This window comes from Dermacentor albipictus, chromosome 3, assembly GCF_038994185.2.
Source record: "Dermacentor albipictus isolate Rhodes 1998 colony chromosome 3, USDA_Dalb.pri_finalv2, whole genome shotgun sequence".
NCBI classification, from domain to species: Eukaryota; Metazoa; Arthropoda; class Arachnida; order Ixodida; family Ixodidae; genus Dermacentor; species Dermacentor albipictus.
The window spans coordinates 3,750,199-3,760,070 of record NC_091823.1 but is presented as its reverse complement, the minus strand read 5'-3'; the positions used below and the strand labels follow the sequence as shown (position 1 = coordinate 3,760,070).

At 52.2% G+C, this 9,872-nt stretch overlaps 1 long non-coding RNA gene across 1 annotated transcript; it reads left to right on the top strand.

Annotated features, from left to right (window-relative positions):
• The first annotated feature begins 1,628 nt into the window (after positions 1 to 1,628).
• On the top strand, positions 1,629 to 4,339 carry LOC139057172 (uncharacterized). Its single transcript, XR_011512611.1, has 2 exons — positions 1,629 to 2,558; positions 3,556 to 4,339. It is a non-coding gene; the product is annotated as an uncharacterized lncRNA (long non-coding RNA).
• Positions 4,340 to 9,872: the final 5,533 nt, after the last annotated feature.

The following is a 9,872-nucleotide window of genomic DNA, read 5'->3' as shown; positions in this document are numbered from 1 at the left end:
GAACTTCTCGAAATTTGTGAGGAGTTGGGCATTGAGTTGGGCTCAACCAAAAGAAAGAATGCGATCCTTGAGGTCATGAGGACTGGGGACGTAACGGCTGAGGAAGCCGCAGAGGCCTGGGCGGAAATCAATGAACGTCGGGAAAGGGAGGAAAGGAGAGAACAGCAACGTCGCGAGGAGGAAAAGGAGGAAAGGAGAGAACAGCAACGTCGCGAGGAGGAAAAGGAGGAAAGGAGAGAGAGGGAGCGACGTGAGCACGAGCTTAAAATGAAAGAGTTGGAGATCCGAAATAACTCGCCGGCGCCTAGTCTCACTTCTAATGTTCCCAGAATACGCGATCAACTTCCACCCTTTGTCGTCGGAGAGGATATGGCCAAATACCTCGTGAAATTTGAGCACGTGTGCGAACGGAATAGCATTGAGCGATCCCTTTGGGCACAGAATCTGTTAGCCTTGCTTCCTGGGGAGGCATCAGACGTAATAACTTGCTTATCGAAAGAGGCGTTTGAGAGCTACAGTGATGTGAAGGAAGCGCTACTGCGGAAGTACAAATTGTCGCCCGAAGCTTTCCGGCAGAGGTTCCGGTATGCAAAAAAGGGTAAGGAGTCGAATGTTGACTTCGCGTTTCGTCTAAAAGCCGACTTGGTGGAATGGCTGAAGGGCGAAGAGGTTTACGACGACCGCGACAAAATTGTCGAATGCATCGCGTTGGAGCAGTTCTACCGTTGCATTGATGAGGATGTCCGGCTCTGGCTGCAAGATAGGCTAAAAGAGGTTAAGCTAAACAAGGCAGCAGAGTTAGCGGAAGAGTATTACACCCGCCGCAGCTTGCACAGCAAGGCAGTGCGCGTAGAAAAAGCTGATAGGAGAGATTGGTTTTCCGGGAAGTCCGACGAACGGAAGCAAATCACGCGTCGCGAGTTTCGGAAAGATGAGTCTCTTACCAAAGAAACTGTAAGGGAAGGACAGAATACATCTCAGAATGCTAACGATGGTCCCAAGCAGCGAAACGATACGACGCGTTCTTTTGAAAAACGGAAGCCGTTAACTTGCTACAATTGCAAAAAGCAAGGGCACATCGCAGTGAGCTGCCCGGAGAAAATTGCTTTTGCGACAATACGGGAAACTAACAAAAACATACGACTATTGGAGCCATATATGCGGGAAAGTAAGGTAAACGGCAAGAAGTGCCGAGCACTTCGAGACTCGGCAGCAACTATGGACGTTGTTCACCCTGTATCAGATGCGTGCATGACTGTGCGCCTGTTCCTGACATGCGCGCTACGGTCGGCCCGTTATCACTCGGTCGGCTATAAAAGCAACACTTCCCAATAAACCTGCGTTCTTCTTGTTCTGGCTATCTTGCTGTTGTCACGTCCTTCGCGGCACGCATACATGGTGTCAGAAGTGGCTACGACGGTCTAGCTTCGGCAGCCGTGGAAGACGAAGCATGGAACGGCTGCAGGCACCGGAGCCCCTACGTCTGGCGGGGAACGTCTCGGCATCGTGGAAGCGTTTCAAGCAAAAATTTGAGCTCTTCCTGCAAGCAACGGAAGTGAAGGACCAGCCGAAAAGTGAGGCTTCGAAAGCTGCACTTCTGCTGAGCATCGCATGACTCACTGGTAAGAGACCAAATTGTCTTTGGTACCAACAACGCTAAGCTACGGGAGAAGATGCTTCGGGAGAAAGAGCTGACGTTATTGAAAGCGGAAAATATGTGCAAAATTGCAGAATCAGTCGCACAACAAAATGAGGTGTGGCGCAAAGCAGCGGGCTGCGTCGATGCCATTTCGAGGCGCACAAACGAGAGTAAGCTTGGCGGGGAACTGTTGCAGTGCAGGCGTTGTAACCGCAAGCACAGGCCGAAGCAGTGCCCAGCATTTGGAAAAAAATGCTATGTGTGCCAAGGTGTCAATCACTTTTCTATGTGCTGTAGGAAGTCGACAGAAGTGAGTGAAGTCAACAAACTTCAAGAGAGCGATTTTGATGTCCTAGATGTCTGCAGTAAAGGTGGAAAAGCCAATGAGTGGACGGTAAATGCTCAAGTTAATGGTCAGGGAATTTCCTTCAAGATAGACACGGGATCACAAGCCAGCCTCTTGCCATTTTCGGTCTATCGGAAACTACCATCAAATGAACTACAGCCGACAAGCACAGTGCTGCGGGCGTATGACGGCGGTGTCATAACGTGCTTTGGGACAGTGTCGAAAATTGTGCATGTTGGAAATGCACACACTCCGGTGAAATTCTTCATTGTAAAAAATGGTCGCCAGCCCATACTGGGACTAGAAGCCAGTGAGTCCTTGGGACTGGTTCACCGTACTGTGGATGCTGTGAACGCGGCTTCTGTATATGGTCCTCTGAAGGATTTCAGACATGTCTTCGAGGGACTTGGTTGCCTGAAGCAGTCCTATCACATGGTCCTGAAACCTGGAGCAGTACCGGTTGTCCAGCCAGCTCGTCGTGTTCCTTTGGCCCTGGAGGAGCCTCTCAAAGATGAACTCGAAAGAATGGCGCGGGCTGAAATCATCGTGAAAGAACAGGAGCCTACTGACTGGGTAAGCCCCCTGGTACTTGTGAAGAATGCATTGCAGGTACCTGAGGGTTGTCGACAGGCGTGCTCGTTTCGGTTGTGTCGTCCCCGTCTTCGCTGCTTGTTTCATCATAAGGCTCATCCGTTCGTATGAGGTGTTTGCGGTTGCGCCGCAGAACTTGCCCATCTTCGGTTACCAGCTGGTAGGACCTTGGAGCTTGCGTGCCTCTTACCCTCGCTTTCCGGGACCACGTTCTCGTTCCTCGCAGCCGTACTACTACTACGCAGTGCAGTCCCTAGGGTACATGGTGACGCCAACGACAGAGCGCGAATTGAGGACAGAAACTGCGCGTGACAGCTACCTGCAGGTAGTGGTGGAACGTTTGTCAAGGAGCCAACCCATTGAGGGTGAACTCAAGCCTTTTGCGCAAGAACTATCTGTTGTGAATGGGGTACTTTTTAAAGGCTCCAAAGTAATCGTACCCCAGAGTATGCGGAAAAAGATTTTGTCCAGAATTCATGCGGGACATCTTGGGGTTCAAAAGTGCAAAGAGAGGGCACGTCGCCTTGTTTTTTGGCCAGGTCTTAACCGTGAAATTGTAGCGCTACATGCGAGGTGTTCGACCTGTAAGAAATATGCTTATGCGCAAGCAAAAGAACCTCTACTGATGCGGTCAGTTCCCAGATGCCCGTGGTACAGGGTTGGAGTGGATATATTTTTCTTTGCTGGGGACTCGTATCTTGTGGCTTATGATGCCTTCTCGAACTTTCCAGAGGTCCAACAACTCCAGGACACTACCTCAAGGACTACGATAGCTGCACTAAGCGCTATCTTCGCAAGATATGGCGTCCCGTTAGAAGTTTGCACGGACAATGGTCCTCAGTTTTCGAGTTATGACTTCGCCATGTTTGCACGAAACTATGATTTTTCACATGTAACTTCTAGTCCTCATTACCCGCAGTCAAATGGGTTGGCAGAAAAAGGTGTGCAGATTGTCAAACGCATCTTGAAAAAAACGCAGGAGTCCGGGGACGACTTCTGGCAAGGACTACTGGCTTATCGCTCAGCTCCACTTGAGGACGGGCGATCTCCTGGTGAACTGTTGCAAGGGAGGCGCCTTCGAGCCAATCTTCCCGACTTCCATGAAGTACCCTGCACAGAGGTGAAAAAGCACTGCCAGCACGCACAAGGCAAACCATTGCCGAAGCTTTCTCGAGGGGACGTAGTACGGCTGCGAGGAACGAGAACGTGGTCCCGGAAAGCGAGGGTAAGAGGCACGCAAGCTCCAAGGTCCTACCAGCTGGTAACCGAAGATGGGCAAGTTCTGCGGCGCAACCGCAAACACCTCATACGAACGGATGAGCCTTATGATGAAACAAGCAGCGAAGACGGGGACGACACAACCGAAACGAGCACGCCTGTCGACAACCCTCAGGTACCTGCAATGCATTCTTCGGCCGGATCAACATCGCAGGCTTCGGAATCCTCCCGAACGACTGCTGGGGCGCAACAGTGCCCAGCCAACACAGAAGGAAGGCCAACACCGGATTCGGTGCTGACCCCAGCTCCGAGAAGATCGTCCCGGAACACTAGACCGCCGCAACGCCTTCGCTATGACGAGGCATTTAATCAAATTGCTTAACTAATGTCAAGAGTCTGTTTTGTTTGTTTACATGGAAGGATGTATCAGATGCGTGCATGACTGTGCGCCTGTTCCTGACATGCGCGCTACGGTCGGCCCGTTATCACTCGGTCGGCTATAAAAGCAACACTTCCCAATAAACCTGCGTTCTTCTTGTTCTGGCTATCTTGCTGTTGTCACGTCCTTCGCGGCACGCATACACACCCGTCTTTCGTCTCGTCGAGTGATTTTACGGGAGAATGCGCTTGGATACGGCAAGTGGCCGAGGAGGAGAGTGTCTGTTTACCGATCGCAACGGTTACCATTGAAGGAGAGTTTGGGAAACTTAACACCGAAGCCGCTGTGTCAGCCGCCCTCCCGGAGCAATTTTCCTACCTCTTCTCAAATAGCTCGGAGCAGCTGCTGAGGGATCAGGGCAAATCATTCTTTGCCGACGTGGCGTACATGGCCCCCACGCGATCCAAAGCGCGCCCGCTGTCGAGGGAACTTGACTTAGCGTCGGTGAGCGAAAGGCGGTGCGGCACACGGACCGATCACGGTAACTTGAGTGGCGAGCAGTCACGGGAGAGGCAGAGCTCGGAGGCTGGCCTAGACGAGCGGGTCCTGGAAGTGAGTGGGAGTGACGCGGGCAGTGCTAGCCGCGATAGAGACTCGACGCCGCAATTAGGCGACGCGGGCTCCGCACTCACTCCGGTTTCCGCCAGCCGGCAGGAGCAGGCTGCAGTTGAAAGAGAAAGTCGGATTCGCGAGCAACAGGAAGATTGTTCACTAGCCGATCTGAGGAAGAGCGTCAAACGGGGAGTGGAAAAAAAGGGGGTTTCATTTGGCAAGGAACCTGGCTTATTGTACCGCCGCTACACGGATAAGCAGGGTCGCAAATATAAGCAGCTTCGGATTCCGCGAAAATATCGCCGGGAAAAATGAATGACCTCATTTGCTTCCTCAGAAGTATGTTTTCGGTCCAAGTGATTTCAAGGGGACCATTCTATTTGTCATTATTATTGCTGATTAATAATTGTTTCTTGTCTATTTTGTTGCGTTATTGATTTGAAAACTGATTGTTTGAGCCTTGTGTGCTAGATCGTACACCTGCCTCTTGTTGCAGCGGGAGCAAAAGGGGATAGCGATTAATTAGGTTGATTTGAATTATGGCCTTGTCTGGTGTTTGACGGGAGACAGAGGGCACTTGTTCGTGTTGGGTGTTGCCTTTTGCCGGTCGGTTTTGCAAGCTGCAGAACGACCAAGCGGGACCAGTGGCGAGAAGCAAGGTCTTAGGAACGACCCGAGCGGAGCTGGTCAAGGTGCCTTGGCGACGACGTGGTGAGCAGAGCTCCTGTCCTGGCGAGTCGGACCTGGGCACGTGAGGTTACCTGGCGTCCCGACACTGGACGTGAACTTGGACGAGCCTGACGAACGTGCGCGCCTGGCATCCGAGCCACGTGGAGGCAGCTCGTCTTCCCGGCGCCTTATCTGAGGGCGGGGATGCTGTTGTGCCATTACCACAAGCCCGGATTCCGAATCTGCAAGATGCAGAATCTATCCTGCGAGCGCCATAATTCTCCCTTCACAAGTCAAGATGCTGCGCCTTCGTGCGGGAGAAGCCTCGGCGAAGCAGCGTGTTTAAACGTGTCCGCGTGTGCCCGACAGCCCGGCGCCGCACCTCCCTTTGCCTGGAGGTCACCGCGCGCGCGAACTTTGAACCGGGTGGCCAGCGCGGTCGCTGGTTGGACCCCTCGGACGACCGTCGTGTGCTGACTTTGTATTGGGCCGTCTGCGTGACAATGGTGCTCGGGGATTATAAAAGCAGCAACGCGCTGCCTCGAAAACAGGATCCGCCAACCCACCGGGAGAGAGTGTCGCCCCGACTGGGGTGAGATGTGTCACGCGTTTTCGCCGGACGCCGTCGTGCGAGAACAGTCGCGTTTGTGTGAGCTCTCGGCCCCAGTGCCGATCCGTTCATGTCCTGTATGATAACCTGTATATAATGTATAAAGTCCCTTTTGTTATTCTCATCGACGCCAGGCTCGGAGTCTTCGCTACCAACGCTCTGTCACGAAACGGGTGACGAGCGCTACGGGACCACAAAGCCGTTATCGTGGTGCAGCGGTTGAAGTTCGTAACAGTGGGCACACTGGAAGGTGGACAGCGAACTTGCTGTTGACAACGAGTGCGTCGTTTTTGCGTTTTCCTGAGAGGTCTCAACAACTTTATTGCGATTGGAGTATTTCGTTACCAAGCTTCGATACAGCGGCAATATCGAACGGCGACGGGTCCGCTGCCATTGTAAGTATATACCCTTGAGCTTTATTAAGGTATCACTCAGGGGACAATAGTCAAAGGTGTCTCCATCTGCCATGGCGTGTGCCACACAAGTGTATATCGAGGTAACTAGCGAAGCTCCTAGGAAACACGTTTTGCTAGCTTTCGTGCCCATAATTTTTTTTTCAAATATCTCCGCAGGAAGGGCCCTTAACATGGAATACTCAATAAAACTACCAGGTGGCAGTGGCCACAAATTTGCCGCGAACAACCAGACAAGCGCGACGCGTCGAAAGGATGTGCGCCCTCGTAGGTCCGTGCCTGCGCGAGGGCAGCTGCCGACTCGGGAGAAATGAAAAGCACTCGCTGCACGCGTCGAAAGGATGTGCGCCCTCGTAGGTCCGTGCCTGCGCGAGGGCAGCTGCCGACTCGGGAGAAATGAAAAGCACTCGCTGCAACAGCAACTTGCTGACGGCGTGTGATGCGCGGCGCTGGCCAGACAGCTTACCGGCGAGATTCGGAAGCACGCGAACGCGCTCGGCACACAGAAGGCTTCGGTTACAGAACGTAAAAGAAGACACCTTCATAGTCTTCGCCGGCACGTATTGTTTACATAACGCATCCCCAGACAACTAACATATCGTCAGCTGCCAAGTATGATAATCATAGAACACATTTCAACAAAATAACAGCGCGAAGAAACCCAACATCAAGAAAGGGGCCGCATATGGAATAGCACACTGTGAAGGTTATAAACAGGGCTAAGGTGCCTGTAAGGCCAGCCTTTCTGAGGCACCTTATCCCTGTTTATAACCTTTATACCACAGCACCAAGAAACAGTTGACTTCGTCCATTGGATGATCGCTGACTCAAACACACGCACCTTTCGCTCAGTTCGATCACGGGTCTGTCCGGCGTGCCCGCGACCGGGCCGGTGGGCTAGACCTGCCGGTCCCGACGTGGGACTAGCCGGGTGCGCGACGAGTTCGCGTCCTCGCCGGACCTACAATAAAAGTTTCCTCACTCACTCACTCACTCACTCACTCACTCACTCACTCACTCACGGGTGCCGAGTTCGTTGCCGTGCGCTACTGGAGGCAAAATATTCTGAATATAGACGCGATGAAACTGACGGCGTCAAGTCCTTTCTGTTTACGCTAGCAATTCAAAGCGGACGCTCGTCTGCAACCTCAACAGAAGAGTCCATGGAGTCGCCGCGGCTGAAGGTGCGCTTTACATTCACTTCCGAAAGTTATTTGTGCAGCCAAATACAGCACAGTGGTAGACCGTTGACATTGATGATCTGATACCGCAGCAGTCAGAGACGGAACACGTTAGAATCACGCCTCATTCGCCTCAATCGGGAAGTTCCAAGCTCCCGCTTGGTGAAACGGCGACCCACGTATATCAGTGCCAGGAGGAGAGCGGTGCGGCGCGCTGACTCGAGGCTACGTTCCTCCTCGCCGATAAAAACGTCTACAGGCCCTTTTCGCGGAGTAGTTTGCTCTAGAGAAACGAGATGGTGCTTTCAGTGGCGCGCCGCACGTTGCCTCATTGAGAGCGCACCGATACAAAACCATTACCTCTTCTGTCCTGCTTCTGTGCGATAAGCTGTGCGAAGGGAAACAAAGTGCTTGCTAACGCACGGTGCTCCATTCGTGCTGTAATATATATAGCTGTAGTGGGAAATGGTGTGCTCTAGTTGGCTACAAAAATAGTGACTGGCACGTTAAGGAATGGAATCAATCTGTGTGGCCATTTTAACGGTCCGCTGCTACACAACGGCAGCCTGTGACGCCGGCCCTACGCGATGCACGGCTTTTTTTGGAGGATAAGCGAAATCGCTCATCCGCCAGCATTGCTTCGCTAACCTCAAAAAAAAAGGGGGGGGGGGGGACTCCAGCCCCAGAACGTCGGCAAGAGTGAGTACCGCTCGTTACACAGCGACAAAGAGATCAAGTAGCACCGCTTCCTGGCATAGGATATTAAACTTTATCTGGACATCCACTCCAACTCACGTACGAACTTGCGGCTGCTCTATCGCTGGTGAATGGGCGCAGACTTAAATCAATGTGCCGAAGCATGGGGGACAGTGACTACACCAACATCACACGAATGTTCCAAGCTGAACGTTACCTGACGCTACACAGAGTAGGCGAATGATCAACGATAATATGTCTGTGCTAAAAGCTATCACAATGTGTAGGACACCTACGTTCCAAGCCCCAATTGTGAGCAGCATGAACAAATATATCGAAACTGAGCACACCCGCGAGTGAATAGGCAAAGGAAACACAACCGGAAAGTGACCGCACCGAGGAATATTACTTGGAAACATGAGAAGTCATTGCTTCAAAGTGTTTGCTAAATAAAGACCGAATTGCAGAACACACTGATCCTGATTTAATTCATAAGCGGAAAGTTTGGACAGCTTGTAATAGATTTCTAGCCTCGCTTGCAGTACAAGAACCACGTACGCTGCTCGCGTCGTTTGGGCAATGCTTGAATAGCTCCGAAAGCGCTTGTGCATGTCCTCCGAGACTGTGACGTTACATTATGGGGTTTTACGTGCCAAAACCACTTTCTGATTATGAGTCACGCCGTAGTGGAGGACTCCGGAAATTATGACTACCTGGGGTTCTTCAACGTGCACCTAAATCTAAGTACATGGGTGTTTTCGCATTTCGCCCCCATCGAAATGCGGCCGCCGTGGCCGGGATTCGATCCCGCTACCTCGTGCTCAGCAGCCCAACACCATAGCCACTGAGCAACCACGGCGGGTCCGAGACTGTCGTCCACCCACCGTGCACGATACCCGCCGAAACAGAGGTTTTGTGAGCCGCACCGGGCGTAGTGCCCATTCACTGCAAATACGGAGGCAGCTGAGGTAAGCAATGGACGCGACACCACGCGATTAAACACGGCGGCGCCCGCAGGATTGCTTTGAAAAGTGGCGCAGCGCACGCCCACGGATGAGCCACTGCTGGCGGCCTTGATAAGTGGACTCGGGAAAATAGTTGACTCGGAAAATAGCCCGTCCACCGTAGTTTTCTGCGTCGCTGCTTGGGCTTCTCTGTTTGATTCGCGTTTTGGGAGCGAGATAAGCAACCCTTGTCGCATGCGTGTGGTGTCCAATGCTTCAAGGCCTGTTAAAGAACAATCGTTGCCCAGTGGGTTGCTCAAGAACCTGCGAAAGCTTGCCGGCGACACGGTTCTAATCGTTTTTCGCGACACCTCATGAGCGGGAGTAACGGCAGCAATGGATCGGCGCCGTTCGGAAGGAAATTTCTTGTTCACATGCTTCTGGGAATAATTACAGGCAACTGCTTCTTTAACAGCTTTATTATTTTGACCCGAGCACATGTTCAGTGTTGTGTTTATTGGGAAATGTGTTCTAAAAAGGTAGCTCAAGGCGAGGATTGCTCACTAGCATCGCT